The sequence below is a fragment of the Hemiscyllium ocellatum genome, chromosome 13, assembly GCF_020745735.1.
Source record: "Hemiscyllium ocellatum isolate sHemOce1 chromosome 13, sHemOce1.pat.X.cur, whole genome shotgun sequence".
Lineage (NCBI taxonomy): Eukaryota > Metazoa > Chordata > Chondrichthyes > Orectolobiformes > Hemiscylliidae > Hemiscyllium > Hemiscyllium ocellatum.
The window spans coordinates 66,098,614-66,108,188 of NC_083413.1; positions in this window are offsets into that span (position 1 = coordinate 66,098,614).

Consider the following 9,575-nt stretch of genomic DNA (forward strand, 5'->3'; position numbering starts at 1 on the left):
AGGCTGGGAGTACAGCACTGATGTTTCTTCAGAACGTGTGACCTCTTTTATTGAGAGAATGTTGACCATCATGGAGAACAAAATTCAGAAGCTGACTGATATAACAATAGAAATGTGTTCTTATCAGTACTCCATTTCTTGGTATATGAGCTGTGGAGCACTAATGGGGCAGTGCTCAATGATGTAGAGAGCACTTCCTTTTTATTTGCTTGAAGAATTGCCTAAATCAGAGGGGAATTATATGAAAAGCACAATACTTAAGTGTCAACAAGCTCCATTGCTAAACTCAAGCACAGTGAAGTTTGCAGAATTTATCATTGCCTTTTCAGCAGTCCATGTAGAAAGAAGCAGAATTCTAACTGGCTGTGTTTCTCATGAACCTAACATACTATAGCATGGGGGAAATTCTATCCTGATCAATTGTAGTCTTAAGTATCTTATTTGACCTTTTTTTTAAAAAGCAGGTAGGATCCTGTTTGCCTGTCTACTGCATTTCAGAAGACTGGTGTCATGACTTTAAGTTCCCAACCTGACAAATCACACCATATTTATTGCATTGGCAGAACTACTGCAATATTTAGCCAGATGGATTTGTGGAAGTTAATAAATTTATTGATCTTATTCCTTCTTCATTCAGGAACACGGGTCAATTGTACAATAAAGATAACTCAATAGGAATTTAGCATTGAGCCTGGGACCCTCCACACCTAAAAGATTAACTTGCTTCGACTAAGCCATTTAGCTAGCTTTCCCCTTTATGTTCCAAATGTTACTTTATGCATAACATAATTTCTTTGTAAATATGAGAAGTATGTCATTGCACTATTCATCATGCCATTAAACAGCTGAGTTGCAGGTGCCTTGTTAACTTAGGGATTATTCCTCAAACAATGATTCACTCTATATACCCTTCTGGACATGATCATTCACAATAACAGACTATCAACAAGATTTAACAAACAATGAGGAATGTTGGCATTGCAAGGACACAAAGTTAAATTATAACAGTTGAATAGTAGCTATTCGAGCCAACTAAAAAAAGGTAGTGTCAAACAATCATCCAACAGTCATATCATGTTTCATCAAGCCAAACCAATTACTTCAACAATTCTGAGTATGTAACACCTGACCAAATGTTTATGAATTCTTTTTACAAGAGTAGGTCAAGCAGCAGTTGGATAAGCTTTACCTGTTTGCAGACAAGTGTACTTCAAGATATTTGAATTTATTTTTTCATCGACTGAAGGCAAAACGTATTTACCAGTGATTGTAGAGATTTCAGAAAGCTGAATACAATAGTGTCATTTGTGCACATCCCTCACTTTCAACATCTCACCATTGGAGAACGTGTCTTCATTCTCCATAACACCCTCCTCTGCGATCAGACTTTAGTCACCTGTCTTGCTGTCTCTTTCTTATGCTCAGTGTCAACCAATATGAATTATGTTTCCATTAAACATCTTACATCAAAACATTATATAAAATTTTAATAAGTTTTTTAAAAAAATCATGCGTCTGGAGATTTGGGCCTTTTTTTAGCTGGGCAAAGCTCATCTTTATTTGTCTCTGATAAGCAGTTGTGGAGTACCTTCTTGAACCGTTCCTGCCAATCTGACATAAATACACCCACAGAGCTATTAGGGAGGGAGTGTCAAGATTTTTATTCAACGAAGGTGAAGGAATGGTGATTTATTTCCTATCAGGATGGTGAATGTGAAATGCAGTCACTTATATCCAACTACAGTTTTACTTGCAGGCTTACTTAATTCTTCAGTTATCAAATCCTAAGGAATCTTATTGTATTTAGTCAAACTAATACCTCTGTTTTGTCTCTTTCTCATCAAAAGAGATGATAAGCACTTGCTATCACCCACTTTAAAACAAAGATGATATATAATGCAACTTCAAATTTATCATCCTAATTGTTATCCAGATATCAATGTCACAGCATCAAATCTTTGAAAGTGCTGAGTGTTGATTTTTACTTTGAGATCCTTAATTGATTCTGCTGTTATTTATAATAAGAAGATTTGGAGGTGGTATGCACTTTCTGCCTGGATCAGTGGTGCTGGAAGAGCACAGCAGTTCAGGCAGCATCCAAAATGCAGCAAAATCGACGTTTCGGACCTGTAAACCTTACTTCCAGTTTCACATTTTGAGTCAAACATTTTATGATAATATTTAACATTGAAGCTGCAAATATGAATGAAAATCTATGTGTAAACATTTATAAGGGCAATCTGAATAGAAACAATTCCAAATCAAAACGCAGTTGCAGCTACAAACCAGTAGATGATACTGTGGCAAGAAATTCTCAAACCCCCCATATTTTTTCAGTAATTATTTTCCAATTCAATACTTTGAGGGGCTTTCTCCCAAACAACATGACAAAAGGAATCCCATTCACATTTGCATTTCATTCCTCCCATCTATTGCTTAATTTTTCCAATGTTGTGCCCATATTCCCACTTTAAAGATAACACTTGCCATTGCTCAAGAAGTGACACCAATTGTCATGGGGCGAGTATGTGACACAATGATTAAAATGCCATCCCCACTACTGAACAAACACAGCCTGTTTTCCAGTAATCAGCTCATTAGGAGCAGACAGCCAAATGTAGGAGCGTTTATTGGTGAATCATATGCCTCTTAACATTAGATGGTAACAGTTTTTTTTAATATGCTTTTTGCAAGTGGGGGGTCATGGGATGAGGGGAATTCTTGGAAGTCAACCGATCTTCCCCATTTCAATGTCTTGTTGGAACAGAGGCCATGGAAAGCTCCTATACACAACCAAGCAGGCAAACAGGTCATCCTGGTATCCTGGTGAGGAAACTTGCCATCATTCTTGCCTGTTAGTGAGATAGGTGTTTGGGTATAAGGTAAGTTAAGGCTCTGAAGTAGACATTAATTGATCACTTAAGTGCTGTCATTGGGAGCGGCAAAGAAGATCGCCATGGAACTGTCACCCAGAACCTAACACATGACATAGCAAGAAAGAGATACATTTCTCTCCAGGGCCAGCTTTCCCTATTATTTCCCCTTTTTTCCACCTCTCAGGACATCTGCAGGAAGAGGAAAGCTGAGTCATTGTCTTCCATTGCTGCTCATCTAACACACCATTTCTTGCTAATTAAAATGAATACATGATATCACCAGAGGTGGCGAGTGCAAACATTGAAAACCATACCAATGGAGTGCAATATAATACACCCAAGAGTCATTATTTAATTGCCCAAATAAAACAGGAGCCAAATAATAGAAACATAATTTTGTGCAGCTGAGATACAAATTAGGAGCGCCTGTTATCTGTCAATCACCTCCACCAATAACATTGGAGTCCTGTTCTTGCTGCTAACAATGATTCCAAACACACATTCTACCTTTTATCTCAGCTATCAGACTGCAGGACCACATCTCACATGCCCTGCTTTTCACAAAATCCACACTGACAACGTCCACGGCCCCCTGACATAAACATCAGCAACTCTAATGCAATGCTGCAATTTTCAAAATTTCCCCTGCTCTAGTAAAACTCAACTCCATTCTATGATGTTGTAAAACCCCATAACTACCTTTCAGTCTGGGTTATATGCTCATATTCGGGAGTTGGGTTTGGGCCCATGACTTACTGATTCAAACACAAAAGTGTTGAGCCATTGGATGTAGAATATGTCATCCACGTATAACTACAAGAATAACCGAAAGTTAGCAATTCAAAGTTTGCATGAAAAAATGAACAGATTAAAAATTTGAGGACACTATACTGTCACGTGTCTATTTTTTCACATGTTTTTAACAGAAATGTTTCATGTGTTTTGAAACAGAGCACATTTGTGCTAATCTTCTTAAAAGCCTCTGGGATTATAGACAGCCATATCTATTGAGCCATCTGTTTTGTTGCCAAATTTTAGACTGTGAAAATGATGAATTCAATATTAATGCTCGACACCCATATTGTGTTGTGGTTGTTGCTTAGTGATTAGAGGCTGTGATGAGTGAAGATAATACACAAAGTCAAACTGAGATACAGACATGAGCGTTGTAACTCATTCGTGAGCAAGAATGTTTTTGACTTTAATAGCTCGCATTGAATTGGCTTTACAAGATTTTGGAGAAGTGGTTGAAACATGATTAATATTTTTAGGAGTCAGAAAATGAGTCACTTGTGAGTCAAGTCATGTAAATCAGTCCATCAGCAAGAATGGAATGAATTTAAAAGAATCCAGCATTTAAAAACTCAAAAGCCATAAAATCACCGTACATAATCAGCAATTTTATAAAATGAACAGACTGTGCCTCCCAGCATTACCCTGAAACTTGCAAACCTTCGACAAATAAAGTGACTCTTTTAATATTAGTGCAGAGAGCGCTAACAAAGTCAATCCAGTCAAATGATTCATCTTAAACATTGAAATATTGTGATTAAACTACTTGGAACCAAAGGTAATGTCTACTGGCTAACACCATTTATGGAGCCAATGAGTTTGAATGCACCATCATATTCCTTGGAAATGCTCGTGATATGATAACCAGAATCCTCCCCCACCTTCATGTGTTAATGGATAACCACACACCAGAAATAAAATTGTTACGGTGGGTCAGAAGGTACAAATTTGTGCAGGAGGTTACACGCCATTTTCATGATATAATTTTTTAATGCAGTTTTAAGAAATGTATATTTAGTGTTCCATGTATAACAGATAGCAGGAAGGTCTGTAACAGACAGCAGTGAAAGCATTGCAAAGTGTTGGGTTTCTCAGAAGTTAAGTTTAAGAATTGGAGTGGATGTATTAAAACCCGACAACTAAGTTAATTGGACCCCTAGCTGAAAAATCCCTATCTTAGAAGCAGCAATTTCCTTCAAGCAGTAACAGTATGAGTGCAGCTTACAAGTCACTGGAATAGTGTGTTGGAGTGTTTGTCTGATATAAGTTAACAGGAGCAAACATTTTTAAGTTATCAGTCAATTAGATTAGATTCCCTACAGTTTGGAAACAGGCCCTTAAACCAAACAGTAAAAAATGAGGTCTGCAGATGCTGGAGATCACAGCTGCAAATGTGTTGCTGGTCAAAGCACAGCAGGCCAGGCAGCATCTCAGGAATAAACCAAACAGTCCACACCGACTCTCTATAGAGTAATCCACACAGACCCATTTCCCTCTGACTAATGCACCTAACATTATGGGCAATTTAGCATGGTCAATTCACCTAACCTGCACATCTTTGGATTATAGGAGGAAATCCGCACAGATATAGGGAGAATGTGTAAACTCCACACAGACAATCACCCAAGGTGGGAATCGAACTTGGATCCTGGCGCTGTGAGGCAACAGTGCTAGCCACTGAGCCACCATGCAAAGTCATAAGCACGGAACAAACATAAGAGGAGCAGGATACAGATGTTTGAAGGTTCATCAATATTACAATAAATTACTAAATAACAGTTGTGAGCCCTAGCTATCTTCATGACACATCTGAAGAACTGTCTCAATTCCTGAGAACAAGGTGTATAAGAGGGCAGATTCTCCCACCAACAGAGTGATGTTGGGAAGGATGTAAATGTTAATTCCCAAAAGGTCAGGATAGATGAAAAATACAAAAATTGGAAACTCACATCCTTCCACATTGAACATGCCCCCTCCTCATTCTAATGGAGCTGGGTTGACAGATTGCTGAATAACCTTCTCTCCAGAATCAAGTCCCTGATTCATTTCTTTGAACAGAGCAACATTTCTGAGAAACTGTACACTTCTTTTTGGTTTACTGATGACCAAGAGGGTATCCTCTGGCAGCTGAAGGTAGGTGGGAAATGTGTGTGCTTGTGAAAGATCTGAAGAGAAGCAAAACTAAATAAAATTAAGACCAGATGAAACAGAGAATTGACAGATTTTTGATGTGACACTAGAGGATTTATTCTGGGAGGGATGAAGAAGGTAAAGGAGTAATTGAGATACAAAATAGGTGTTAATGATAGGTGTTGATAGAAGAAAATAAGTTAGCAAAGTCATGTGAACAAGACATGGAAAGAGAGGGAAAGGATGGTAATCAAAATGGAGGACAACTGGCTCCCTGAATGCCTGGAAAGCTTGTGCAACTTTGTTATTAAATTATGGAAAGTTACGGACTATCAAATTGACTGTGTGCTGCAGGGCTGTGAACAGAGAACAGTGTAAACACCACTCTGTTGGCCTGACAACCAAGTATTATACAACATGTAATAAAAGCTTTGCACTGTTGGTGCACAAAGCAGATCTAATCTACAACCCACACCTGCAGACCATGAACTCTCTCTGATACTAAAAGTACATAGAGTTTGGGTTGGAGTAGATTCTGACTGGATAGGAGATAAGGGGGTTGAAGGCCTCCTAATGGTATCAGAGGTTGGAGATGTGAGGAGTGAGTGGAAGAATCAAAGGCTGGTTGGGAACAGGCGAGTGTTCCCAGGCTCCATGTTGGGATAGGAGACCTTGAGCAAAAGGTCAAACCCAGCTGTTAATTTTAAACTGTAAAACTCCCCAATCTGCCTCCCTATTGCATTTCAGTTCTGAAAGTACTACCAGATACAAAATAATGCACAAGAGATATCTGGTCATTTGCAGATTTTGTTTTCTTGTCTTTGATAACATAAAAAACATAGAAGAACAGGGGTAGGCCATTAAACCCTTCGAACCTGTTCTGCCATTCACTATGATTATGACTGATCATCTAATTCAGTCCTTGTTCCCACTTTCTCTGCATATCATTTGATCCCTTTCACCCGAAGAACTATATGTAACTCCTTCTTGAAAACAGTGTAATGGTCTCAACCTCTTTTTATGGCAAAAAATTCCACAGGTTCACTGGGTGAAGAAATTTTTCCTCATCTTAGTCCCTAATGGCCTACCTTGTATCCTTAGACTGTGACTCCTGGTTCTAGCCTCCCAGTCATCAGGTACATCTTTCCAGCATTTACCTTGTCTGGTTCTGTTAGAACTTTATAGGTTATTATGAAATTTACCCTCATTTATCAAAGTCCAGTGAATATTGCCCTAATCAATCCAATCGCTCTTTATATGTCAGTGCTACCATCCCAGAATCAGTCTGGATAAATCTTATTGAACTCTTTCCATGGACAAACATTTTTTCTCAGACAAGGAGAGCACAATTGAAAACAATACTCGAGGTGTAGTTTCACCAAGGCCCTGTACAATTGCCCTGATTCCTGAAGAAGGGCTTATGCCTGAAACATTGAATCTCCTGTTCCTTGGACGCTGCCTGACCTGCTGCGCTTTTCCAGCAACACATTTTCAGCCCTGTACAATTGCAGCAAGGCATCCTTGCTCCTGTACTTACATTCTTTCACTATGAAGACCAATACTCCATTTGTCTGAAGTAAAAACTGAAAGAACTTTGGATGCTGTAAATCAGAAACAGAAACAAGAATTGCTGGAAAAGCTCAGCAGGACTGGCAGCATCAATGGAGAGAAATGAGAGTTAATGCTTTAGGTTCAGTGACCCTTCCTCAGAATTCAAATTTGTCCTATTTACTTCCTGCATGTTTACTTTCAACGGCTGGTGTATGAAGACACTCAGATCTCGTTGCACTTCCCCCTTTCCTAATCCATCCCCATTCAAAGATAGTAGTCTGCCTTCCTCTTATTGCTGCCAAAGTAGATAACCTCAAAGTTGGCATAGTGGCTCAGTGGTTGGCACTGCTGCCTCACAGCACCAGGTACCAGGGTTTGAGTCCTACCTCAGGCAACTGTCTGTGTAGAGTTTGCACATTCTCCCTGTGTCTGTATAAGTTTCTTTTGGGTGGTCTGGTTTCCTCCTGCAATCCAAAGATGTGCAGGTTAGGTGAATTGGTTATGCTAAATTGCCCATAGTGTTATGTGCATTTGTCAGGGGTAAATATAGAATAGTGGAATGGGTCTGGGTGGGTTACTCTTCAGAGGGTCAGTGTAGATTTGTTGGGCTGAAGGGCCTGCTTCCATACTGTAGGAAATCTAATCTAATTTCTGCACATTATACTTCATCCACCAATCATTTGCCACTCATTCAACTTGAAATCACATTGAAATATTTCTGTATTCTCCTTACAGGTCACCCTTTCAGCCAACAATAAAATTAAAGTACATACCTGATCCAGAAAAGAAGGCAAACTATGCATTATTACAAATCACAAGCATAAAATTGGTTAGCTGTACATTAATGATTAGCAAAGAAAGAATACAGCTTCTGGTATGAAAACAATTAACAACTAAGCATTTCAGTGACACATTTTATATACTGTCAATAAATGTTACTGAGGCACCTACAATACATAGTGAGGCAGAGATTGCACATTAAATGGTGTCAACAAAATGGAAGCAAATTGAATTGTGCTTGTTTTTAAATCTTCACACACTAAGCACAGACTGAAAAGCTTCCGTTAACTATAAAGACTAGGAATCTTCCCTGATCCTACTTGTTAATCAGCTGCTTTCCCCATACTTCCTTCATAATGTGGTTTGAAATGCACTGCTCCTGATGTTAAAGCAGGACAGTCTCTTGATTGGCACCTTTTATTCTCTCCCACTCATCTCTTGCTCCATGGGACCATGGTATCAAATTAAGTCCAATTTTAAATCAAAGAAGTAAATTTTAAAGAATTGACATACCAGCCTTGCAGTTAGATTGCATACAACATAATATAAAATAGTAAATATTTTTAAAAGTTAAAGGCTTTGGGGCACATCTATTAGTGCCCTTTCATCCTAAAAATTCCAGGGACTATATGAAAATACTCATTACTGCAAGACAATTGATTGTCAGTAACCCAAACATATTAACATACCTTTGAGTTTTCTCTCTCTCTCTTTAACATGCACATAGCCACACACACGTTGCATCAGTCAACCTTAAGGATGGAGAAACTCATTAACTGAGAGCAAGATTGACTAGCACACAGGATAGCGAGGCAGAAATGGGTACGCAAATTTTGGCAATAATGTTCAGACAAGAAAGAATGAAACTAGCAGCTGTGTGGAACAGAAAGTAGCTGCAGCATAAATAACATCTAAGCCTGTTTTTAATATATAAGGCACAACGTTTGCAAACGTCAGCTCTGTTGGATGTTTATCTTTGGCGACGACATCGCCAATTTGCCACTTCAACCACACCCCCACCACCAAACATAAAACTTGCAGCACACATGCACTCGATAATACAGAAGCAGGAAGGATGCCTTATTAAAAGGAATGGTCAAGTTAGTTGGTATTGAATTTTACCGGACTCTTGCAAAGAAGTGGTATCAGGTATTTTCCAATGTTGTTTAATGTTGTGAGGTCTTCAGCGGGTGGGTTGGCAGGTGTTATGGGATTTCAAGAATTTGCTTCCCAAGCTCGGTAGGAGACATGTACCCTGAGCTGGCAGGGAGAAGGAGTAAGAAGCACAGTTATAGTGAGTGGAGACTTGGCCTGAGGGAGTCAAAGGCCAAGTGAGTAAAGCAAAGAATTTGTCTCCCACGTTTGGGGCAGAGAGGGAAAAAGAAGCTTTAACTTATCTTTAATGCAAGATTTAAAATCTCCAGAGCAAGAGACGAGTGGGAGAGG